This window comes from Chiroxiphia lanceolata, chromosome 21, assembly GCF_009829145.1.
Source record: "Chiroxiphia lanceolata isolate bChiLan1 chromosome 21, bChiLan1.pri, whole genome shotgun sequence".
NCBI lineage: Eukaryota > Metazoa > Chordata > Aves > Passeriformes > Pipridae > Chiroxiphia > Chiroxiphia lanceolata.
The window spans coordinates 10,678,395-10,704,742 of NC_045657.1; the positions used below are offsets into that span (position 1 = coordinate 10,678,395).

At 47.7% G+C, this 26,348-nt stretch overlaps 1 protein-coding gene across 9 annotated transcripts in view; it reads left to right on the forward strand.

Annotated features, from left to right (window-relative positions):
• The window catches only part of ZNF618 (zinc finger protein 618), a 161,759-nt gene that overhangs the window by 44,836 nt on the left and 90,575 nt on the right, over positions 1–26,348 (forward strand). The gene's annotated exons all lie outside the window — the stretch shown is intronic.

Here is a 26,348-nt window from a genome sequence, read left to right on the forward strand (position 1 = left end):
AAGGGTGACATCAGTGATAAAGGAGCAGCCTGGGAGTGATCTGAGCCTGCTCATCTCCTCCCAGTTGCAATGGAGATGGGTGCAGATGCTGACACTGGTGCTCTTACCCGAGTCGTGAACAATCCTTTGCCCTATTCAGTTTTTACTTTACTAAAATGAATATCATGGACTTTTTAATAGTCATAGGAGCATAAAAATCTCAGTGTATCACAATTCATCATGCTTTAAAAATTGAATTTCTGTTGAATTATGCCCTGCTGCTGCAGTGCTGGGGAAAAGCTCTTATTATTCATAACTATAAATACAGCTATGTCGAGATTTAACTGGTGCCTGAAGGCTTTATGCTGTACTTTCATATTGACAAAGCAAACACTCTTATGGATCAGTTTAAGTTTATGGAGCCTTTCCCCACTGTTGGAAGCAGCAGTCCAGGAATCCTCCTCTCCAGTCCTGAGCCGTCTCTGAGTAGGCAGGAGGGTTGTGGGCACTTTGGCCCTTCAGGACTGAGATAAATGACCACCAAAAAAAAGAGATACAATCCCAGTTAGGTGAGTGAGGAAAACTCTTGGGTACCAGCTGGAGGACACGTTTCAGGACCAGCACCAGCTTGTAGGGAGTGCCTGGGTTTGGGAGAGTGGAGAGCAGGTTACAAGGGCTGAAGGACAAGGAGAAAGAGCTGGAGAATGAGATGAAAGCCCAGAAACTGCCTGAATCTTCATCTTCATCAACACAGAGGAGTGATTGCACATTAATTAAAGATTCCTCTCTGTAGGAAGTTTCTCACATGCTCTCCTTGGTGGGCATCAACGAACACTTAAATGTTTAAATGCTTAATATTCCTCCTTGTCCCAGCTGAACGTTTAAAGAGACATGTGATGTCTGATGTGGACAGACCTGGCTGGGTAGAAATTTGCTCAAGTTTATGTTTTGCTTTTTGAACATCTATTTTGGGCCTGAAACATGGAAAAGTCCCATAATTTGGTGCTCAGCTGAGGCTGAATTCGAGGCCTTCACATGGATTTTACTGTGACACAAAAGAGAAGGGAGTTAATCTATTACAGGAAATAATTAACATATGGAAACAATTATTAAAAGCGGGATTGGGTCAATTTGGCCTCTAGGGAAAAGGTGGGAAAGATTCTGATTGGATTTGGAAGGAATATTTTTTGTGTGGTTATAATTAGAAATTTACACATAGCAAAAGAAGTCTTGCTGTTGGATGTTGGTTATCGTGGCCTGTAGGTTGCTTGGAGTTTTGTTTGGTTTATGAACTCTTTTCTTAATATAGCAATTGGGCCTTGCAGAAGTTTGGCAGTGACATGTTTAACTTTTGACTTAGTTTGGACATTCAATATTTTTCTTACAAAATAACTCTGATGCATTTTTATTTTTAATAAAAAAAATTAATAATCTCTCGGGAACTGAAATTCTGTATTTGAGAAATTGCAAAGCCTCCATTTTGGGCTTTGTTCCACTGAAAGCAAGACAGCAAAATCGGCGATTTCATGGTAGTTGTATTTTCTACTGCATTTCAAAACTGGTTTCTGTGTGGGCGTATGGAGCAATGAGGAAAAGGTTTTAAAAATGAGATCCCTGTGTCCAGGTCTGGGGCCCCTTTGCTATTGGAGCCAGGCTGGGAGAGCTGGGGGTGTTCACCTGGAGAAGAGAAGGCTCTGGGAGACCTGAGAGTTCCTTCCCGTGCCTAAAGTGGCTCCAGGAGAGCTGGAGAGGGACCTGGGACAAGGGACGGAGGGACAGGACAGGGGGAATGGCTTCCCACTGCCAGAGGGCAGGGCTAGATGGGATGTTGGGAAGGAATTGTTGACTGTGAGGGTGGTGAGGCCCTGGCACAGTTTCCCAGAGAAGCTGTGGCTGCCCCATCCCTGGAAGTGTCCAAGGCCAGGTTGGATGGGGCTTGGAGCAACCTGGGCTAGTGGAAGGTATAAGGTCCTTTCCAACCCAAACCAGTCTGTGGTCCTGGATCATGTTTTGCCCTACAGGAGGTCGAAACAGGGGCCTGGTTGTTGATGTGCTGGTTGATGTGCTGAGTCCCTACAAGGGAAGGGGCTCAATCCGTTTGTTTGCCTTGGAGTTATTTAGAAATCTTGCTGAGTGTGCTGGAGGCTCCTGCTATGCCAGGGCCCACGAGACAGGGTAGAGGGCTCACCTCTCATACTGGTCTGACATGCTGGGCTCTCTCTGTGCACAGGTCAGAGTTGCTGGGATGTGTTTGGAGAAGGATGAGGATGGGGCCAATGACTGGGCAGGAAATTCCTTCCTTCATTTTTTCAGAAAGATTGGATTTTTGCATGGAAATGACCTGTATCTGAACAGAAGCCATTACTATGGAGGAGTTTCTTTCCTAGTGGATTGAACCTGCTGGGTGGTGACTCCTGAAGCAGGAGCAAGGGGGGTCTGTGCCACTGTAATTCTTAATTTAATGTGATGCTGCTCAAACAGGAGGAGATTTGGGCACATGGAAACCAGGTGTGATGGAGCAGAGCTTGCTGGGCTGGACTAGACCTTCTACTCCTCTTCCTCCTTCTCCTCCTCCTCCTCCTCCTCCTCCTCTTCCTCCTTCTCCTGCAGCAGGACTGTCAGCACTCACCGCTTGCCCAGCAGGACCCTGGGGGCTGCAGGCACCAATTTGGGGTGGCCACGGGCACGTCCCTGGGCAGACAGGACATTGGTGCTCCCGGGAGCTCCCACGTTGGCACAGGGACTTGAGGGGTGGCGGTGGCAGATGCCAGAGGCCACTTCGGGGTGTTGGCTGCGTGGAGAGGGAGGTGCTGGCACAGGTGCTGAAATTGGGCATCCGTGCTCCCAGAGGGTGATTCCTGCAGCGTTTCCCAGACAAACACTCAGGAGATGCCCCACTGTGCTGCACCACAGCCAGTGCTTTCTGCAGCCCCAGCCTGGCTCTGCCTTTGGTGGTGACCATTAATTTGAAGGAAAACAGGAAAAACTGGTTCAGTGCACTTAGAATACTTGAAAATTAGAGGACAAACGAACATGTGCCATGGGCTGGGGGGTCCCCACACTGGTCAGGGAGGCTGGACCTTCCCCAGTCCCCCTGTTCACACCCAGTGTAACTGGGGCAGGGTTTGCACAGGCTGAGCTTCACTCCCGGGCTTGGCTGCCATGGTGTTGGTAACACTGAGATCAGCTAAATGGGAACATGATGTGGAAAGAGGGGCTGTGGCAGCTCCCAAAACCTCCCTCAGGATCTTTAAAATATTTTTTTGCGTGGAGAGATAATGTTAGGATAAGGGGGAAGGTTTTAAAGTAAGACAGAGGAGATTTAGATTAGATATTATGAAGCTTTACTCAGGGGGTGGAGAGGTCCTGGCACAGGTTGCCCAGAGAAGCTGTGGCTGCCCCTGGATCCCTGGAAGTGTCCAAGGCCAGGTTGGACATTGTATGATTTCTTTTTAGGGGTTTCTGACTTTCCAGTTTTGGAGGACCTCAGAGCTGTGGATCTTGCAAATACCAACAAGTTGATTTGTGAATCCCTAATGAAAGGGCAGATGCAGCTTGTCCCATGAGCTGTGCTGATTGGAGGGAGACTGCTCAGGTTCCTGTGGGCAAGCCATGGCACAGGGACAGTAACTGAGGCAGGGACCACTGGTCATGCCAGTGCTCACTTCTTGCTTCCAGCACATCTTTTAAATTCAGGAGAAGGCAACATGTTTGTGCTTTGCATGTGCTGGCTGGGGTTTTTCAATGGGAATGGGCCCTTTATCACTAAATCGGAGCCTCTCCGGGCTGGTGAGTGCTGCTGGTTCCTTCAGGGTGTCCTTTCACCTGACTTTTCCCCAGCAGGGCAGGTGTGTGGACTCAGACCTGCTGGCCTCCCTGGTTAATGATTGCCCATGACTGCTCATGGCTTGACTGGGTGACTGCCTGGAGCGAGCAGGGAGCTGAACCTGAGCCAGGGGAGCAGGTCCTGGTGCTCATCCTGCATCCTGAGCAGCGCTCGGGCTGCACCAGCACCTTTGGGTTTATCCATCTTCCTTCCAAAATCCATCCTGGTCCTCTGTGCAGATTCAGAGAGTCTGAATGTGACAGGAATTGGAGAAATTGTAGAGCTGAGCCTCAGGTGGCGGCTCCTGGGATGCTGCCCTGGTCCCCAGCACATCGGCAGGCGGATGGAGGAAAATGCCTTTATGCCTTAACTTGGAGTATTTAATTTAAAGCCAGACTTTGCTCATTGCAATTCTGCTTCTTGCAAGGGAGAGAAACTCCAGCTCAGAGGCCCAGGCCTCCAAGCAGATTTTTTAGATTTAATAAATAAATTGGTTATTGTTAAAAAGTGCTTATAATTGTGTGTTTCTTATAGATCTGAGTCCATCTTGATGGGAGTGTTTTGGCTCAGTTGGTTAGAGCATGGTACCAGTAATGCCATGGTTGTAGGTTCAGTTCACTTAAGAGTTGGACTTAATGATCTTTGTGGGTCCCTTTCAACTCAGACTGTTCTGTGAATATCTCAGAGGGTGCAGAGGTGTGTGGTGGGACCCGGAGCAGCTCAGCTGCCCTCCTGTGCCAGGACCAGCATTGCCAGGCTGGACCCAAACCCCCAGAGCTCCCACCCCGCAGCACCTTCAAATTACAGCCTCCAAAGGCCATTTTATTTTTATCATTTACCACCAAAGCAGTTATTTCAGCAATGCCTGGCTGCTGCTCTCGGCCATTTCTGGCTGACCAGCCGGCTCCGTGTCGCGTGGTTTAATGATTGCACACTTGGTGCTGGTTAAATAGTGCTCAACAAGGAAACGGGGGAAAAACCACACTGGGATAATCTAAGAAAAACAAGGATTATAAAAATGGCTCGGAGGCACTGGCTGCTGGAAGCGAAACCTATTTTGTGGGTTTGTTGCTGCACCTTTGCTTGGAAAAAAAAATTGGAGCAGTTGTTGCACTGGTTTGCTCAGCAGATGGGCTGCGCCATCAGTGGCACATTCACCCGTCTGGAAAGCAATTATGTCGCTTGGCCCGGGCTTGATTTGCACTTCTATTAGCACGGGCTTAACTACTGCTGCCTTTGGAGGGAGGCTGGAGAGATTAGTTCCCTTTGGAAACAAAAAAAATCAAAACAAAATCAAGCCCATGATGTGCCATGGAAATGTTTCTTAAAAAAAAAAGGGGGGGGGAAATTGCCATTTTTGTTCAAAATGTTTCAAAAACTGTTATAAGGTGACCTTAAAATTCACGTTATTGGTGCCAGTGCAAGAGGAAATTTAAAATAATGTAATGGTGAGTAGTGCTGGCTCCACGGCCTTTTTTACAGTGTCATCAGCTGTGGGAAATTCTCCTTGTGTAGGTCAAGAAATTCACTGTTAGTGTTTTATGTTTAATTCTCTTGTTATAAGGAAGGACACGACTCATGACATTGGCATTCCTGTGGTGCCGGCAAGAGCTGCTGGAAGAAAATCCACTCTTGGTGTGCTCGGGGGTCCCCAAAGGTGGCATGTACTAGGACAGGGACAGGAACAGGACCCTCTCCTCTCCCATCAGGCAGAGCAGGATTTTCTCCTCCGAACAGCCCTGCACTTCTATCTCCAGTGTCAGCCAAGAAATCCAGATGTGAGAGGCTCAGTACATGGATCTTCCACAGGGGTGAAGCTCCTGGTCACTTATTTTAGTATATTTGCTAAATAGGAACTACCAAAAAAAGCCCATATAAAGCCTTAAGTGTTTTCTTTAACCTTTTTTTTTTTTTTGGAGTGTAAGACTTTATGAGCTTGAGGTATTGAAGGCTTTCCCAAAATTCCAGTGTGCTGGCATGTGGGATGGGATTTGCAGAGCACCTGTGTGGTGGATCCCAGGAGTGGAGCTGGTGGCAGGGCACGGAGGGACAGCAATGCCAGGGTGTGCATTTGCACCAGGGCTGGTTGTTTAAATTCTTCCCAACTTCCTCATTGCCCAAAAGCCTTTGCTTTCTACTCTCTGACAGCGGTGCTGAGAAGGACATGGCTTGGAGATGCCTTTAGATTTATTTCCTAGTTCTGTTTGAAAAGTAAATGAGTGGGAGTTGCTGGTGACTCTGCAGGGTCATGGGCACGTGATGTGGCCATGACTCATTGATGTTATTTCTTCTTCATGTCATCAAAAAGAGGATAAAAAATCCTACGAACAGCAGTGAAAAGGCTGGTTTGGAGTCGGTTTGTGCCATTCCCACTCCCACCAGCTGTTCTGTCCTCGCTGCCACGCGTTGCTGCTGCTGCTGCAGATGGTTCAGCTGGAATGAACCACTCACCTGGGCAGCCTCACTTTGGTTGGGCTGCTTGTACCTGGCTGAAGGCATGGGAGGAGGCTGGGGATGAGTGCATGGGAGGCTCTGTCCCAGCACTGGGTGCTGCTCTGGTGCTGGGGGTGTGGAAGGCTCTGTCCCAGTGCTGCTCTGGCACTGGTTGGTGCTCCAGTGCTGGGTGCTGCTTCAGCACTGGGTGCCTGCAGTGGTGGCTGGGTGCTGCTCTGGTGCTCAGTGATGCTCAGGTGCTGGGTGCCCTCTCCTGCACTGAGTATCTGCTCTGGCACTGGATGCTGCTCTGACTCTGGGTGCACCTCTGGTGCTGGGTGCCTGCTTTGGCACTGGGTTCCTGCTCTGGTGCGGGGTGACTGCTGGGGTGCCACGTGCTGTTCTGGCACTGGGTGCCCACTCTGGTACTGGTTGCTGTTCCAGCTCTGGATGCTGCTCTGGCACCCATTCCTAGTCTGTTTTTGGGTACAGCTCCAGTGCTGGGTGCTGTTCCAGCTCTGGGTGCTGTTCCAGCTCTGGGTGCTGTTCCAGCTCCGGGTGCCTGCAGGATCAGCTGCAGAGATCCCGGTGCTGGCTGGGGGTGGGAGGGCCCATCTATTTTTGTGTACCATAACCCTTGCCGTGTCCCTGCCCCAGGAATGGGCCGGCCCTGGCCCTGAGAGCCATTTTGCTTCTCATTAATAGCTCTACTTAATCTCCACACAAGACTTTTCCTGTGGTATCACTGTAAAACAAAGCAAAACAAAACAACCTTTCTTCCTCCAGTTATCTCGAACGCACCACCCCCTCCAAACAAACAAAAAAATCCCGATTCCTCCTCTCCTCTGATGAACAATGACTCATTCAGCTTTTTTTTTTTTACTGTTTTTTTTATTTTATTTTTCATTTTGGCCTGTGCCTCCCCAGGGCAGAGCTGGCAGCGGTGCCACGATGAGCATTGCCCAACTCAACCAGCCTCTGCCTTCGACTCTTTAGAACTCTGCCAAAACTTTTATAAGTGTTTGGACTGAATTTTTCCAAGCCAGGTGCCTGCCTGAGGGGGAAATTTGTTTGGAGAAGTCATAGTAAGAACTCCTGCTCTGGCTGATGAATGAGTTCAGAGGAAGGTGGGTTTGCCCACCTTTTGAGCCCAAAAAATTGATGGGGGTAGGGAGGAACCCGGTTTTTCTGAGTCCTTAGAGGGGATCTTTTGCCTTTTCCTGATCTTTAGGAATTTTTGTGAGTTTGAGACCTTCCCACCATAACCTAATGCCCCATTTAACATGGTTAAATGACCCACCAGGCTCAGGTGGCAAGTTTGGGGCTGGCACCATCACTGAGCATTTTCCTTCAGGGAAGGAGGAGAACCACTGCTGGGTGTCAAGTGGGAAACTGAGGAGACCATTTTGTATTTCAGGGATGTGGCCCTGTGGAAAAACACCCTGATCTAGGCAGGTTTTTAACCTCAGAATGTGAATAGTGTGAATGCTCAGCTGGGGCTGAGGGGCTGAGCTGAGCATCCCTCCTGTGGCCTTGGAGTCCCCACAGTGCCCAAACCCAGGTAGGAAGGAAAGTGCAAGTATGAGAGGGGGAAAAAAAAAACAACCAAAAGAAAAATAATAATAATAATTTCTAGAAAATGTTCTAAAAATTCTGGTTCTAAATTAAAAAAAAATATTATTCACAAACACTGCAGAGTCACTGACCCAGTCATGCAGTGGCAGCCCCGACCAGGTCAGTGTGGCAGCTGAAAAATTTTCTTTTTTTCCCCTTTATTTTTTTTTTTTTTTTTTCTGAATCACACGATATGCTGGATGGGTTGAGGGTCCTGTGGAAGCTGGTGGCACATTGCACAGGGTAGAATCCACCCAAATTTTGGCAGTTTCTGACTTTTTCATTGTGCAACGATGTTATTTTTTCAATGTGGTTTTAATGTAAGCCCTGCATAGGGTTAGGTTTCCAGTGTGGGCTTTTAATCCTGGAATTATTTGATGGTGCTGTTTGCTGGGTGCCCGTGGTCAGTCGGACTCCCCAGGATTTATGAGCCTGTTGGTTGATGCATCCCCTTGTTTACTTTCTCTCACTTTATCTGCTAATTTCCATGTTCTTTCACGTTTTTCCTTTCAACCTAATGCCTTAATTCTGGTGCTTTATTAATCTGTCTAATTATGTTGAGTTCAAGTTGTTTGAAATCCACTTATGTTGGTATAGGAAGTACTTACTGTATTAATCAAACGATCCAAGGTGGCTTCTCCTCTGAAGTCCTTAATTTGTGCTGTACATATTCCTGCTAATAACAGCGAACTTTGGAACAATGCACGTTTCCTCTGTGTTTCCAAGGAGACCCTGAAATACATTAATTCTGTGGTTTTTTTCGAGTGCACCAATAATTCACCCAGGATTGTGAGATGTTCCCTTGTGCGGACACACCAAACCCCATCAGCCTAAAAAATCTCTGTGCAGGGTTGGCAAAGGGCTGGAGGGAAACAGCTGCTTATCACAGGAAATAGTTTTCTTAAAGGTTTCAAACATAATACATGTTTTATGTATATATATATTTTAATATATGTGTTAGATATACATAATATATAATATAATATAGAATATAATAACAAGATATGTTATATAATACTATTTGAAATAGCACACTGAGTATTTGATATTTGTATAACATAATAAATAAATAAATAAATAAATAAATAGTTTTCTGAAATATTTCAAAATTTTATATAAATAAGCTTTTAGGAGCCAGGGTAAGGGACAGAACCCCAAGAGGGCTCTCAGTTTGGATGGAAAGCATCTCTTTTGCCATCAGCATTTTGTTTCTTTTTCTGGGAGAACAGAACAAACACTGTGGAGGAAGGTTTGCTCATCTCTGCAAGGGCAGAATGGTGTTTCCCACCTGTATTTACTGAATTTTCATTAACCTTTTCCCTTGCTGGTTCATTGGTGGTGGGGTTTTCCCTTAAATTTTGTGTCCTCCACATTCCCCAGCTCTGTGGTGAATGCTGTCAGAGGGAGGGTCATGAAAAACCTGCAGAAACCAGGTTTAGCTCTGGTTGGAGCTGTACAGGTTACAGAATCACAGAACATTCTGGGTTGGGAGGGACCCACAAGTATCATCAAATTCAGCTCTAAAGTGAAGATCCCTCCATACAGGGATCCAGCCCACCACCGTGGCATTGTTAGCACAAAACTCTGACCAACTGAGCAATGGCACCAGGGAAGGGAAAGTGGCACAGAGCAGGGCTGAGCTTAATTCTAGGACTGCCAAGCTCTGTTGCTGGCGAAGTTAAATCTGTAGGGTTTAACTCAGAGGGGACCAACAGTGCTCAAAAAGCAGCATCTCAGTTGCCAAGACATCAGAGACAACACCAGCCACAGTGACTCTGTGTGAAGACAGGACAAATTGTAGAATTTAGAGGCATTTAGGACATTGAACAGCATTTTTACTGATGCCTTAAAAGTCTCTCTCCATCCAGAGCCACCACTGGGGACACCAGGGAAGTGGTGGGACCACTGACAACATGTGGCTGGCTCCTGCTCTGCCCTGCTCTGCTTGTCAACAGGCTTTGCCCTGTGCTTTTTTTGGGTCTGGCATAATAGTTAAGCAAGGCTTTGAGAAAGCTTTGAGGATTTAGTGCAGTGTTTCTAAACAAATACAAAAGTGGGTTTGTGCAGGAGCCTGTGTAGGACAGGATGGGTTGGCCTGGAGGGATAACGAGTGTCCTTTTGCCTTAGCATGTGGCAGTGACTCCAGACAGCAGTTATCACAATAAGGGTTGGGCACCATTTTTTTTACTCCCCTTGTCCTGTTTGTGCTCCTCTGCCTGTGGAAAATGGTTGTTTGTCTGCTGGGTGATTTGGGAGCAAGGGTGTTCCCAGCTGGACCGGTCCTCACAGCACTGGGCATGTACCAGATCCCAGCCCCTTTCCTGAGCTTAAGTGTGTCATGCCAATAATAGCATTAAGGTTTCAAACTGAAGGAGGGATACTTTTTTTGTGTGTGGTGGTTAATGATTAATTAGGTCAAATTCTCCAAAATTAGACTGCTGGAGAAGGGATGGGCCAACAATTTGCATTTTGACAAAACCTTGCTACAGAAACCGATGGGGGGTTCATTCCACCTCCTCCCCCTGCACTCTTCATCCCATGCCCCAAACTCACTTTTCCCCAGAAGAGGTTCATTTTTAAAATTGTATCCATTAATATCCCAATTTCCTTTCCCACCCCCCCTTTTCAAATCTTGCATTAAACCCCTGTAGATTCTGCTTTAAGTAGGCAATTAAGCTAACAACATAATTATATCCCTTAATGCTCATTTTAACCGGTTTAGAGAAGAAACAAAAGGAGAAAGCAGCTTCAAATATATGGAAATAAAAGCTCTGTTGTAAAGATATTTTTGATACTCGTGATAATTTGTGCAAAGTGCAGAGATGGCCCGTTAGGGGCTGCAGGGGAGCCTGGAGGTCACGTTTAAGAGCCTCATGGGCACCGTGGGGTTTTACCTTCTGAACGTCCTTTTACTGAACCCTCTGCAAATTTTGGGGGATCCCAGGAGACTCCAGAGTATGTCCACTTGATATTGCAACATAGTGGCTGCATAGCTGTGGCCTGATAGGGTTTTCTTTTTTTTATTACCTCAGCAATTAGTCACCAGAGACCAATTCTGAGTCTGCAACTGCCGCTGCTCCGTCTGCACGAGCGGAAAATCGAGTGGAGAGGAACATGGATGGAATTATTGCAGTGGGGCTGTGCCAGGGCAGGGAGGCTCCTGTGCTGGGGCAGGGCTGGAGGGTGGCTGTGCCCTTGTGGCAGGGAGCAGGATCAGAGCAGGATCACTGCTGTGGTTTGTGCAGAGCACACAACGGCCACAAAAATCTGCCTGCGAGGCACAAAGTTCTGTGAAGCCCCTCCGAGCTCGGAGCGAGGAAGCTGCTTTGGCATCACGGGTCTTGCTGGGAACCCGAGTACTGGCTGGGGCCTGACTTTCTGAGGGTAATGGAGGAGAGACTGGTGGTACAGCACAGGCACTGTGGGCACTGCTGTCCTTGGCAGAATGGAATAGAATCATAATTGAATAGTTTGGGAAGGGACCTTTAAAGCCCATCTCGTTCCAGCCCCCTTGCCAGGACAGGGACACCTTCTACTAGACCAGAGTGCTCAGAGCCCTGTCCAACCTGACCTTGAAATTTCCAGGGATGGGGCAGCCCACAGCTGTCTCTGGGCCACCTGTGTGTTTTACCACCCTTATTGAAAAAAACATCTTCCTTGTATATAATCTAAATCTCCCCTATTTTAGTCTAAAACCATTACCCCTTGGCCTGTCACTACAGGCCCTGCTAAAATCTCTGTCCCCAATTTTCTACCAAGCCCCCTTTAAGTACTGAAAAGCCATGATGAAGTCTCCCTGGAGCCTTCTCTTCTCCAGGTGAGCACCCCCAGCTCTCCCAGCCTGGCTCCAGAGCAGAGGGGCTCCAGCCCTCGGAGCATCTCCGTGGCCTCCTCTGGACTTATCCAGCAGCTCCATGTCCTTCATGTGCTGTTGGACCCCAGAGCTGGAGGCAGCTCTGCAGGGGGGGTCTCAGAGGTGCAGAATCCCCCCTCACCTCCCTGTGCTGTGGGATCAGCCCAGGATGTGGGTGGTTTTCTGGGCTGTGTGTTCACTCTCCTTGCCCACTCCCAGTGGAGGAGCCATTCCAGCAGCTTGGCCCCCGTTTGTGGATCCTGTCTCAGGGTGCAGCTGACAATGATCATCTACATCCAGTGAGGAGAACCAGCTTGATCCTCTTTTCTGGATCATTAGGGTGGACACAAGACAATTAATATTTATCTTTCTTAAGAGAAGGAGGTAGGGATAACCTGAGCTGAAGCATCTGGGATCCTTGAGCAGAGCCAGCAGGGATGTGTGTTGTGTCTACTCACATTGGCTGTGGTGTGACACCCAGATTTGTGGGGGCAGGGAGAGAAACATTTAGACAATCATTTCTTTGATGGCCTGCAGTGTGCTGGCTGACATGTTCACCAGTCACCAGAGGGATTGGTGTGGGTTATATCACAGGTATTCCCCTGGAGAACCCACTCTGCAGACATTGCCCACCAGGAGGGCAGTGGGCACCTGGACCTGTGGGTTCATGGACTGGAGGTTCTGTTAACTTGAGGGAGAAGGCAGCTTACAGTTCAGCTTCATTGCATGAGTAAATAACCATTAGTTAATAAGAATTTTCCATTTTTGGAAAGGTGGTCTGCTTTGAAACCACTGAGGCAGGAACTAGAAATTGTCTGAATCATTCCTAGTGTGTAGGGGGATGGTCCACCTTAGGAAAGGGCTTTTGGGGTTTCAGCTGGCAAAAGAACAGAGTGTAAGTCACTGGATATTGACCTTCTATCTGTAAAATAAATGCTAGATAAGGAAGGGAAGGAATTGGATGGAAGGAAGGGTGTTGCTCTTGTTTGAGTAGCATCTATTGCATGACTTGGTAATCACTATATAATCATGGAACCATTTAGGTTGTAAAAGCCCCCTAAGATCCCAGCCTGGGGTGTCTGCCCACCCCTCCAGGGATGTGTCACAGTGGGTGAGATGACGTATGGCATTTTTGAAGAACTGGAGATGCCCTATTTAAGTTGCCATTTCACTAAAACAAGATGTCCTCGAGTGTTTGCAGTGGTGCAGCTCCCCCTGACAGCCCCTGAGCTCCCGTCCTGCCCCTGCCTGGGGGGCTGTGTCTCTCTCCAGAGACCTTCCCCTAAACTCAGGAGCATTCTGTGTCCTCCTTTGTGTTTAGCACCATGTGGAGGCAAAGAGCATCAAAGCAGAGGTGCCTCACCCAGGATGGAATTTGGTGATTTGAGGACGGTCCCCAGTATTTCCTGGGCTTTTATACCCGTGCTCTGAACTGTCACATGGTTTTAATCCCACGCTGGGAGTTTTACATGCAGAAGACAATTCTTGGGCTGAGGAAATTTCCCAGATGCTCAGTGGAGTAATTCAGTGGAGATGCTGTGCTTTAAACCAGTCACAAAATTGGTGATAACCATGTTCCGTGGGTACAAAACAGTTCATCCAGAAAACATCCTTGGCTGCTGCTGAGGTTATCCATGATCTGAGTGCGAAATAAAGCACCAAGGTGAATAATTGTCTGTGATGAAGTGTAGGTGAGCGTCAGTTTTTCTTTTCTAATGGAAGAGCCTGTGGAATCTGGCACACCTCATCTTTTCCCAGTCCAGTATCTCCTGCAGTTGGTGCTCAGCTGAACTGGAGCTGATGTCCAGAGGGTTTCTGGAGGCATCTGGAGGAGGAAACAGCCCTTGGCCTGATTTTTTTTTTCCGAAGGACCACACGTCCTTTTCAGTGGGTTCGTTGCTCCTTTCTCAACTTGGAGGCCCAACCAACCCTGCCAGGAACCTCAGATTCCATTTGGGAATTGGGAATTGGCACTTGGAGATTTCTGTCTCATCCTTCAATGTGACCCAGGGCTGCATCAGAATTTTGGGGAGACAACTGCACCTGGCTTTTCTTTCTCAGGATTTGCAGCAGACTGGCAGAGGACTCATGGTGCTGCCTGCAGAATTCAACCCTAAAAGGGATCCTGTAAGAACATTTGTACCTTTTTTGCATCACATTGGAGGTTTTCCAAGACAAATCTATCCTCTCTGCCAGGCTGTGCAAATAATGGATATTTTTGGTTTTTTCAAAGCTCGGAAAAACTGAAAAATTCCCTCTCAAGTTGAGCTGTAAGATTAATAGATTGATTCTAATTTTTGTTGTTGTGCACAAAATAAGGAATATCTCTTTGGGTTGCATAGGCTCAAACAGAATCTGAGGCTTAGAAGTGCTGCGTTTAGATTTCGAGCACATCTTACAGTTCTCGCTTAAAAGAATAAATAGGATGCATTTTGCCTGTATGAATCAGAAAATTTTAAATGTCAGAGATTGTGTCACTTCCATTTTTTGAAAATGAGTGTCACATTGTGCTGTGTGAGTGGTGCAGCAGGATGACACCAATCCTTGCAGTGGTCGGTGTCGCTGTAGCTGCACTTTGGGCTGAAAATCATCTCCCTGCAGCTCCGGGCCCTCGTTTGCTTCAGCTCCAGGAACTTTGGGGAATTGAAGGTCATGCCAGTCGGGTTCTGGTGAGGTTTGTCCCCTGCAAACATATTAGAAAACAGTTTTTTAGCCCAAGCAGTTGCTCAGATATGGCAATTTGACAGTGAGGACAATGCAGGTTGATGGTCCAGGAGGACATCCCGCTCTCCCAGTGCCATGGCTTTGAGGAGCTCTGGGGGAGGGCTGAGGTCCCCATCCCTCTGCCCCTGGGCAGTGTTTGGGTTGTCTCAGCAGGATCCCTCCTTTGCAGGTTCAATGGACCCAGGAAACACTGGTTTTCCCCTCATTTCCCAAATCCCCATCGTTCTTGGGAAGCCGGCATAGCCACCCACCCTTGGGCAGAGCAGCAGCTTTACAGGGGTTTTTGGTCTGGTTTTTAGTTGGGTTTATTTATTTATTTTCTTTTTTAAAATCTTGGAGGTTTGTTTGTTTATTTGTTGATTTAGATCAGCTCGGGAAGTCGATCTGGTGATATTTATAGGATTTGTGGTTGGCTGATGGGAGTTATTTTGCAAGCAGAATTTCTAAGAATTCTACTTTCAGCCTGCTTTTTCTCCAACTTCATTTCCTCCCCTTCCTTCTCTTTTTTCTCTTTTTACTGTTTTTTCTTGCCTTTTTTTTTTCTTATTTTTTGTTTTTTGAGGGAGCCAGGCAGACTAAATTCTTTCTGAATTTCCCCCCCTGTAATTACTGCTCTTTTTTAAGTTTGAAGAAATTACCCAGCTTTGTGTGCCTTCCCCCTTCTTACTTTTAGAGCAATGTGGTTTGACTTTTTTTTTTCTCTTTCCAAAGTAAAATTACCACCATTTCATGCTATTTAAACAAGCCAATCATACAAAACTGGGAGAGAAGCTGAGGTCCCACAGTTACCCTCCCAATGGAGAATGTCTTAGTTTCAGCTTCACAGCCTGTTTCTAAATGCTACAAGGGATTTTTTTAATAAGGATAAAATTCATATTTTATAAGGATAAAATTTATATTTTCCAAGCGGACAGCCTTTCCCACTGGCACTGGGAGGACTCTTGTGTGCCAGCCTTGGAGGGGACTCTTGGCCAAGGCTGAACCTCCTCGTGGTGCTGTTCTTAACAGGGTCTCACTGTGATATTTATCAAATTAGGTTTTTTTAAAATCCTAGATCTAATTTTCTTCCTTGGAGTGTATTTTTCAAATGTTTAATTTTTCATGATTTATCTCAGATTTAAGCTGAACATTGTCCTTGCATCTCTGCAGTGCTGTTAGTTATGGAGGGACCCAAAGCATTCTTCAAAATTCACCAAAAAAAGGTGTAAAACCAACTCCAAAATGTACAGTTCTGCCCATGGATCACATTATTCCCACTGGAACCCAGATGACTTAGCCATGAGCTGGAGCAGCTCCTCTGGGACCGGCTTCATGCAGGTTTAAAGGGCAAAGTTTGAGCCTTGTGAAAGCTTCTTCCAAGAAGTTCTTCCTCACCGGCTCCTCGTGGCTCTGGGATCCACCACCCTGGGGCTGAGGGTTGTCCCACCAGTGCCCTGCCCTCTGAGATGCTCTTGACATCAGTTGGGTTTGTTTTTGAGTTTTCCTTGTGTGTTGGGTCCCAGTTCCAAGAGATGAGCAGGATGATCCGTGTGTCTCTGTCCTGGACAGCACCAGTGGGACTTGTAGGATTCGTGGGCAGATGGGAGAGACCCCAGTGTGGAGATGGATTTTCCTCCAGGTACAGACCTGGCTGACTCTTTCCCAGGATACTCTGTAGTACTCAGAGAGCAGGATTTGTGCATGTGTGAGAGCTCATGGGGCAGGTGGGATGGGCCATCCTGCTGTCTGGTCTTTGTCCTGCTCTGATCAGATGCAGAGATGCTCCCATGAAGAACCTGCCTTGCAGCATTGCCCCTGCACACGTGCTGGGATTTGGACACCCCACTGCCCAGAGCTTGAGGTGTCTCCTGGCTGGTCTTTGCTTTGGCCAAACCCTGCTGAGCTCTACAGCTGTCAGGATGGCCTGGAGGCTCTGCCTCCACACATCTCCAACCAGCACGAAGCCCAGCTCGTGCTGGGGTTGCACACGCTTGGTTTGGGGTAGATTAAACTGTTTGTGTTCAAGATCAGGTGGTTTCTCAGGTGTCTCCCATCAGCTGAGCTGTGGTGAGAATCATCGAATCACATGGTTTGTGTTGGAAGGGACCTTAAAGATCATTTGGTTCCACTCCTGCCATGGGCAGGGACACCTTCCACTAGCCCAGGTTGCTCCAAGCCCTGTCCAACCTGGCCTTGGACGCTCCCAGGAGTGGGGCAGCCACAGCTTCTCTGGGCAACCTGGGCCAGGGCCTCCCCACCCTCACAGCCAACAATTCCTTCCCAATATCCCATCTAACCCTGCCCTCTGGCAGTGGGAAGCCATTCCCTCTTGTCCTGTCCCTCCATCCCTTGTCCCCAGTCCCTCTCCAGCTCTCCTGGAGCCCCTTTAGGCCCTGGAAGGGGCTCCCAGGTCTCCCTGGAGCCTTCCCTTCTCCAGGTGAGCACCCCCAGCTCTCCCAGCCTGGCTCCAGAGCAGAGGGGCTCCAGCCCTTGGAGCATCTCCGTGGCCTCCTCTGGACTCACTCCAGCAGCTCCACGTCTTTCCTGTGCCAAGGACATGGAGCTGGGTGCAGTGCTCCATGTGACATCTCCTGAGACTGGAGTAGAGGAGGAGAACCCCCCCCTTGCCCTGGTGCCCACGTTGCTGGGGATGAGCCCAGAGCACAGCCCGTGCCTGTTCTCCCAGCCCGCTCCACTTGGGAGGTGGTTCCTCTGAAACCCAACTTTCAGGTCTTTCCCACCCATCCTGTCAGCCTGCAGTTGGGAGGGGCTGGAGCTGCTCAGGTGGATGGTTCCTGGGGGTTCCTGCCTTGGGAATGCTGTGCAGTGGGGCTGCCAGATGTTCCAAGGCAAAGGCAGGAGATGTTCCCACTCACAACAGCCCAACAAACCGTGTCAAACGGCCCTGCTGTAACACGGGGGGGATTCCCTGAATAAATGAGTCCTATTGTAATTTTTTTGTCCTGCGTGCATTTGTAGCTTGTTAGATATGTTTGTTTTATCAACTTGGAAAAATGCCTGTAAAATGGGATTTTTTAAAAAATTGATTTCCTGAGAGTTTCCTGTGAAATTGGAAGCCTGGAAAAATGGGCTGGATTTCTGAAATGCTCTTGTATGGCTCCTTCACCCCTTTTTTTTCCCCACAAGTAAAAAATAACAATACCTTCCTGCCCCCCAAGGTTTCATTCCATATACATTTATTCTTTAAAAATATTTCCAGCTGTTTCTTTTGTTGGGAAACTCATACCAGCTGTAAACAACTGCTCCATGAACATAATTCTGTTGTTTTGCCCGGTCACTCTTATTTTCCAGCTTTTATAACCCGAGAATTCAGAAGGAATCAGTAATGCCTTTTCTCCTCTTCACCCTCAATTTGATTATTTTTCTCATAAAGAAAGGAGAAAGGAGAGCACTGAGCAACAGGAGATGGAAAAAATATTTTGATTACTTTTCAGTTGCTTATAATCAAGGAGTAACTCTTTAAATTCAGACCAATTTGCTGCATTGATTTATTCATAATTTTAATTTCATGACTGTTTCGGGAAAAAACAAAGGTGCACGAGGTTGAAGCTTTTTCATACTGGCTTGAACATTTGTAGTTTGAGGTCAAAATTTATTTAATGTTCCCTTTCTCTGGTTACTTCTGCTGGCGTGTGCTACTTGAATCTCTCTGGGCTGCCAGGGGAGAAAAATTGAAATTCAAAGCACAAATTCTGCCAGTACTTTCAGCAAGTTCATAAAATTACTCACAGGAATATTCCCTTGACTCAGAGGCAACTGCTCACAGCCCTTAAACATGTCTGCAACTACCTGGAGTGTGGGGAGACAGGGGAGGGGGGACAGGGACACCTGGGGCCTTCCTGGCTGGGGCTTTCCCATTGCAAGAGGGCAGAGCACTGGTGGAGCTCAGCTCAGCTCCTGCTGGAGCTCAGCTGCTGGTGGGGATCATCACCTGGCCAGCCCGGGGTGGGATTTTTCCCTGCCTCACTGATTTTGGTGTTTTCACCCAGGTTTCAGTCCCACGTGTGCCTTTTCCAGCAGAAATTTGACCTTTTCTGTTTAAAACCCTTTAGAAGAACTTGTAATTCTGAGTTCCTGAGACAAGTCAGCAATGAGGTGGATGCAGGCAGCACACCCAAGGTGGTAAATGATTATAAAATGGGAAGATAATGAACAGTAGACAAGAAGTAAATCCAATGAAACGAAATGAGAATAATGTCCAGATTTTAATTGTGTGTTTTTAATTATTATTATTTGCCTACCTTTAGTTTTTACCTCCATGCTGCAACTTTCTCTGCCCCAGATAAGAATGTGGGGAGAAGCCTGGGGGAACCCAGTTTGCAAGACCAAGCAAAAAGAAAACCTAAAAAGAAGTTAAAATAAAAATAATTCTTCTGCCAATACAAAGAGAATTGAAATGAGCAGAGGGAGGGCCCCTGTGTGAGGTCAGAAGTGTCCCTGTTAGAGCAGAGGGGACCATTCCCATCTTGGCTTCTCCAGTGAGACCCCTGCTCCTGCCTGAGCACAGATGGGTTTGTCATCAGTGTTTGTTGCTAATTAGTATTTGGGAGGCACTTGGCGACTGGGAGCTGCAGAGGGTGAGCGGTGAGAAGCTGATAATTATCCCCAGTCCCACAGGGATGGGCAGTGGAGAGGGGGGTCACTCACACCTCCGTGGGTGGGACTGGAGGAGAGCTCTGCCTTCCCCTGGGACAGCTGGACCGGGGGCCAGAGCATCTCCTGCATCACTGCAGTTGCTCTCAGTGGAAGGTCCTGGGTGGCTGTGCCTGTGCTGGGGTTGGGGATGGTGTTCTCTGGTTTAAGGCCTCCCTTGACACGTGCCCTGTTTGGGATGTTGGCCACCCGCAGGAAGGGGAAGTGGCCACGCTTGGGTGATGGTGTGTTCCCAGCTAGAAACCGCTCTGATTTCATTTGGGGCTGAGCAGAATCTCCAGCAGCCGTTTGTTTGCCTGTGTCAGTGTGGGGGAGCTGCTCAATGACCCTGTGAATTCGGGGCTGCTCAAACACACCCCAGACATGGGCTGTCACAGCCACCTCGTGGGGAGGGACAGCTCCCTGTGCCCCCAGGAATCCAGCACTGAGATGCTCTGTGTGTCCAACATGAGTGCTGGGGACAGGTCACATGCCTGCAGATCACAGTCACCTCAGCACCTTACCAGGAGAGAACCTGGGAAATCTCAACATGAAAGTACCTCTTTCCAAAGCTTGGCCTGAGTGATGTGTGTGACTGGGAGTAAATGAGCAGCTTCCTCTCACACTGGAGACCTTCCTGGACTGTGATGGAGCTCAGACACCATCTCTGGTCTCCACATGGATGGGTGCTCCGAGGGGGTTTGGTGCCATTGTGTCACAGGTGTCCCCTGTCTCTGGCAGTGGAGGTGTTGAGCATCCCTGGTGTGTCCCTGGCAGGTTTGGTTTGTACCATTTTTCGTTTATAAATCATCAGTGCCTCCATCATCCTTGTCCCTGGCTTGGCAGGAGCCAAAGCGCTTTCTTCCAGGCCGAGATGGGACTCGCTGCCCTTTGTCCTTCTGCTGACACTCAAGCAGCAAACCCTCCCCCTGGGCTCATCTCTGAGGGTTCAAACCTCTCAGATTTGTTTTTTATCATCAGGTTTCCCCCCTTGCTGCAGGAACAAGCTCTGACCTGAGCACTGGCTTTTCCCACAGCAAGGCAGCAGCTGAGTACAGGGACGAGATTCCCTGGGACACTCACAAGGAATTTTGATGCTGTTTTCTGAAGCTGCCTCCAGCCTCCCCTCCCTGGGCCTCAGTGGTGTTAGCCCAGGGTCAGGACAGGGGATGTTTGCAGACCCCATGATGGATTTTGGGTGATGGGGAACCCTCACTCCCGGGGCTTGGCTTGGCCATGGAACTGGGAAGGTGCCTCGGGTAGAGCTTCCATTTCCTCCTTGCAGATATTTTTTTTAATTGTTATTTTTGTTATTTCTTGAGGGGAAGTTGCAGCTGAGGAAATAGGCAACACATTCCTCTGCCCAAGGCCTTGTTCCCTGGTGGAAAATTCATCCCTTTGGAGATGGCCCTTATGGATTGGCAAAGGCAAAGGATGGGGAGGGGACAAGGCACAGCAGCCTAAAGCATCAGAGATCATTGCCCTTCATGCAGGGGATGTGCCAGGGGAACGGTTCTTTACAGAAAGGGTGGTCAGGCACTGGCACAGCTGCCCAGGGCAGTGGTGGAGTCCCCATCCCTGGAAGTGTTCAGGTGTGGATGTGGCCCTCGGGGACACGGGTTTGTGGTGGCCTTGGCAGTGCTGGGGGAACAGTTAGATCAGTGATCTTGGAGGGCTCTTCCAACCTTAATGATTCCAGGATTCTGTGATTCTGAGCACCCAGGCACAGCTCCTGCTCATCTCACCCATCAGTGTTGCTTCCTCCTCTTTATGAACTTTGGGGCATGTCACTGGGTTGGGAAGGTGAGAAGGAGAACACAAGGAACTGTGGTGCCAAACTGGGGTTTGGGGCTCCTCAGCATCTGCTCTGTTGGCAGGAGGAAGCAAAAATCCAAATTAAAAAGGGGCATGGGCATATTTATGGGTCCTTGTGCTTTGCAGATGTTTGGGTGAGATGCAGGGCTGCTTTTTCCCCCCTCCTATTTAATAAAAATTAAATAGGAAACTGCCAGTGTCTTGCCCTTTGTTTAAAGGGAAAAAAAAAGGCAAAATAAAAAAAGCACTTCCTGCATTTCTGTGGCTCTGAAGTTAATAATGCCAGACAGTGCAGGTAGCAGGCCTGCAGTTATTTTTATGGCACGTTCCTGTGTCAGACCTGTTTTCAGTTGCTTCTCTCTTTGCCAGATTTTAATTATTTGGGGTGAAATTTCCACGCTGGGCTCTGCTGACTCCTTAAAAAACTGTGTGTTTTGTGTTTCAACTAAAATTATTCAGCTGTCTCTGGGAAGGTGTTTGGGGGAAGCAGGGTGTGGGTTTAGGGATTTTTTTTTCCTTTTTTTTCCTCAGGTAAAACAAACAACTCAGCCCTTTTTACCGAGTGGAGAGGGAAGGTGCAGTGGGAGAGGAGCTGGGGCGAGCAGGGTCTGCTCCTCCTGCCACCCCCAGGCAGAATCAGAGACAACTCCCCTCGGGATGGAGCTGGAGGCCAATCATGGGGGGTGGCTGTGTATGAATAAAGAAATAAATGGATTTAAACCCATTTTCCCCCTGGGGAGGACTGGGGTAGTGGCACTGGGGGGTCCCAGCAGCCCTGTCCCGTGGTGGTGGGAGCAGATTGGAGTGTGGTGTCTGTGGATGCAAATCCAAGCGATTTGAATGCTTGTTTTTAATCATAATTTAAGTGATCAGGCAGCAAGCCCATGCTTAAATCAACTGAATTTTCATTTAACATTTTTATTGCTCTTACTCATTTTTTTGTTTTGCTGTAACTGTTAAAACATTGGGGATCTTTTCCCAATATAGTGTAGCCCTCTTGATAAACACGGACTGCTCGGGTCACTTGTACATCTGCTTGGACCCCATTTTTTGACACTTTATTCTACTAGGAGATGTTGACTGATACATTTCTTATTTATCACATGATTTGTTTCTCACTTTTGACTCAAGTCAGGAGCATATGGCCTGAAACCACATTCTTCTCTCGAGCATTTTAATTTAAAAGATATTTATTAGCATTAGTTAAACAAAACTACCTTAAATGTAGCCAGTATGTACAAAAGCAACTTCAGGAATCATATTTTAAATTGTAAATGATTTTATGGGGGAGATTATGTGACTGATTCTCCAACCTGTGTTTCAGTGCCCCCTGTCTGACCTCCTCCCTTGCTGGCAGATGCAAACTCTGCTCCTCTGCTTTTCCAACTAGGAATGAAGAATTTCCCTAAATAAATACTTGGGTAAATGGGAGCACAGGAGATTTCTGTTCCCCCTTCCCAAAGATGTTACTTTGTTGGAAGTTGCTCTGCCCCATTTCAGCACATCCTGGTTAAATGGTGATTTCAGCCATTCACCCCTTTGACTTGCTTATGCTTCAAGAGAGCATACTTGGGGCAAGGAGGAACTTGGGGCAAGGGATGGAGGGACAGGACAAGGGGGAATGGCTTCAAACTGCCAGAGGGCAGGGTTAGATGGGATATTGGGAAGAAATTGTTCCCTGTGAGGGTGGGGAGGCCCTGACACAGGTTGCCCAGAGAAGCTGTGGCTGCCCCATCCCTGGGAGTGTCCAAGGCCAGGTTGGAGCAACCTGGGCTAGTGGAAGGTGTCCCTGCCCATGGCAGGGGGTGGAACGGGATGAGCTTTAAGGTCCCTTCCAACCCAAACCAGTTTGGGATTCTGTGATAATTAGCATGGCCTGCAAAAGGCACCAGCAACCCTCAACATTGGATTCCCAGTGGACTTTCTGCAAAATAAACGGACAAAGATTATTTCAGCCAGATTTTCAAAGACGTGTGTGCACATCTCCCAGTTTTTCCCTGTGCTGAAGGAAAGCCCAAGTGGAGGCTGGGGGGTGAGGAGGTGGCCTTTCAGGTGGGGTGGTGGCCTAGAGGGTGGGGTGGTGCCACCATGGCTTGGGGATGTTCTGCTGAACACTGAGGTGCCCCTTGCCCGGGCTGCCCTGAGGAATTCCACCAGGGGTGATGGCTGGTCCTTCACCAGCCCTGCATCAGCATCACCACCACCGACCCCAGGCTGGAGTCTTTGGTTTCAAGGTTATTTCTGAGATTTGCTCTGTGACTGCTGAGGGTCAGAGACACCCAGTGGGGTCCAGAGCATCGCTGCCTGTTTGCGCAGAGAGCTGAGGGACAGCAGATGGCTCATATGGATCAGCCCATACTCACTTGGCTGAAATATTTCCTAGGTAACTTGTGATTGTGTTTATTTTGCAAAGTTTGAGGAGAATATCTGGCCCTTTCCTTCCTTATTGGGCTTTCCCACCTGCACATACCATGTACAATCAGAGGAAATGATCTTCCCGTGCTTTGGATGGACACGTGCTCTCAAACACCACAGGTGCTGGAGATCTGGGATTAAATCATCCTGCAGCCTTAGGATGGGCTGGGGTTTGCTGCACTGGGCACTGCACAGGTGCTGAACTAAACTGAACTGTTCGTAAAAAAATCTGCAGACAATTGCATGTTTGGAAACTGGAAAGTGTGTGAAGGTGTGTCCTGGTGGCACTTTTGGTGAGAACGTCTTTCCACATCCACAGAGAACTTAAACCTTGAATAGGTGATCACGTTCTAGAGTAGAAAACTCAAGTAAACCATATTTCCATGCAGAACTTGCCCCATCTGCTACTGGATCACTGACACTTTTTCCTGTGTTTTGTTTTCACACCTTAAATAGGCCACACCAAATCTTGACAAAAGCTCTGTCTGCTGCAGCAAAGGGTGAGAGGAGGGGAGATCCTGGGTTTGAGACTGATCCATGGCCTGTTTTACCAGGAGACTATTACAATGTACAGGTGCAGGTTTGGTGCTGGACTGGTTAATCTTTTGAAGACTGTGCTGGGATAACATCCTGCAGAGGGTCAAAATTTAGTGGAGGCTGGGGCAGGATGATCTGCAAGGTCCCTTCCAACACAAACCAGTCTGGGATTCTATGGATGGGTTTATTTCAGCATCCAGAAACCTTTAGGACAGGTAGGTCCGATCTCGTCCAGACTTAGCTCAGTGTTCAGGTCTAATGGATCATCTTCAAGAGCATCCTGGATGTGGGAAACCATCTAGACTGAGTGCCTTTTTTCCCTCTCTTTTTCTTATAAGAAAGGTTTTCCTCAGCTTTGCTGCTGAGGAAACTCCCCAGCACTGGGGGGGCCACTGTTGTACCTCCCTTGCTGTGCCCTTCCTGCAGGTTGTGTCCTTTGCACTGGTCTGTGCTGTGTCCTGAGAGAGCAGAGTTTATGAATTGCTGATGGAAAGAGGTCAAAAAGCAAAAAAATGGCATTGTAAATAATAATAAAAAAGACAGAGAAGAGAAGTCAGGCAGGGCAGATTGGGGAAGGAAAGCAAAAATAGAAGTAAGTAATAAAATCGTGTGCTGGCCCCAGAAGGGGCCGTGCAGTGGGTGGGGGATGGTCGGGGTCCCCACGTCACTTATTTCCAGCAATTCATTCTCTGAACCCCAAATGCAGATCTGAAAAGGAACATGAAATGGACGCCATGCACGGTGGGGTTGGGGTGGGAGGTAAATCCCACCCGAGGCACAGCCAACACGGGCGTGTGACCGGGAATGGAACACGGCATCGGGAACGGCTGGGCTGGGCAGGGGACTGTGACCCCTGCAGGGGGGCACCCAACATCAATGTGTGTGGGGAGAAAGGTTTGCTTATGTGGAGGATGAATGACTTTGCAGTCTCAGAGAGTTTTCCAAAGTTGAGGTTGGCTCTGTGCTTCCCAAACAGGAATATTTTCATTTTTGGGAATATTTAGTGGCGAGGTGCCGTGGGGGTGTTCAGGCAGGGCCCAGGCTGTGCCCTGGGCTTTGTCCTCAGGATTTGGTGCCTTCCATGAGCACTGGGCCTGGTGACCCAGAGGGTGGTTGGGCACTGACCAGGCTCCCCAGGGCAGTGGGCACAGCACCAAGGCTGCCAGAGCTCCAGGAGAGTTTGGACAACGCTCTCAGGGACAGTGTGGAATTATTGGGGTGTCTGTGCAGGGCCACGAGTTGGACTGGATGGGATTCCAGCTCAAGATGTTCCATGGTTCTATGATTTGGCAGGTTGTTTTCCCATGGAATTTTAATGGCAGGAGCCTGGACAAGGTTCCTGTGATCAGGGATGTGGCTCTGGGGGACCTGCAAGGTTGGGTTGTGCACAAACTCTACACAGACAGGAATTGTACTGTGCTCCATCTCTGGGGGATTCCAAGGCCCCAGCACCCCACAAGGTTTCTACCCTGGCTCTATAAAGTCTCCTTTCCCCCCCTTTTTTTCCCCTTTTTTTGTACACACAGATCCAATCTTCTAGAAAATGCCCCGAAGGTTTGAGCAATCTACCAGTTGCAGGAACCCATAAAGCTTTTTTTTTTTTTTCCATTGTGTAAGCATGACAAATCATTAATTTTTGATTGATTGCTTTGAATTATGGGTGCTCTGACATCCTTTCTGTAGCTGAACAGCTGTATAACAAATGAACATATCAGTGCTCACAAAAGATTGGAGATCTAACAGAAGCAATTACACTGTCAGCTCCTCCCTTCTGGCTTTTCCCAGGCAATGGAGGGAGGAAATTTTTTAACAGAAATTCCTCAAGTGGTTCAAAATAATAATAATAATCATCATCATCATAAAAAATACCTTTTTATAATTGAATTAGATTTTTATCTCTTCATTTCCAGTGGATTTCATATCCTTTCAGAAGCCAGGATGTGTTTCTGCTTTGTGTAACTCGGAGAATCTCTTTGAAGAAAATTTTACATAAAGAATTAAAAAAAATAAAATCAAATTGCAATTTTTTGGTTGCTATTCCTTTAAGATTTCAGAATTGCACCAGTGCACTAAATGTGACCTCCATAACTTTTAAATTAAGAATTTATGCTGGCTTGAAATTTATGAAATATTTCAGCATGAAAGAAAGCCTTTTTCCCTCAGGAAAATTGAGCAATAAATCACAGCACTCTCGATTTACTGCCCTACAGCCAGCCAAAGATAGGATTTTTTTCCTTCCCCCCTTCATTCTTAAAAAAAAAAAAAAAAAAAAAATGTAATCATATAAGACAGCTTAGCTGCTATCCTCCCACTCTCTAGAATTTTTAATTTCAGCTGTTTCTGCTTGGATTTATTTCCAATATTCCTACTCGGCTTTTCAATTTCCTCAGTTATTAAATTTTAATTCAGTGCATTAGCATTTAAATTAAAAAAGGGTTTATTTTATCGAAATCGTTGGCTGGCCCCCATCCTGCTGCACATGAATTGCCTGTTTCTGCCATTTGCACAAAATGTGAAATG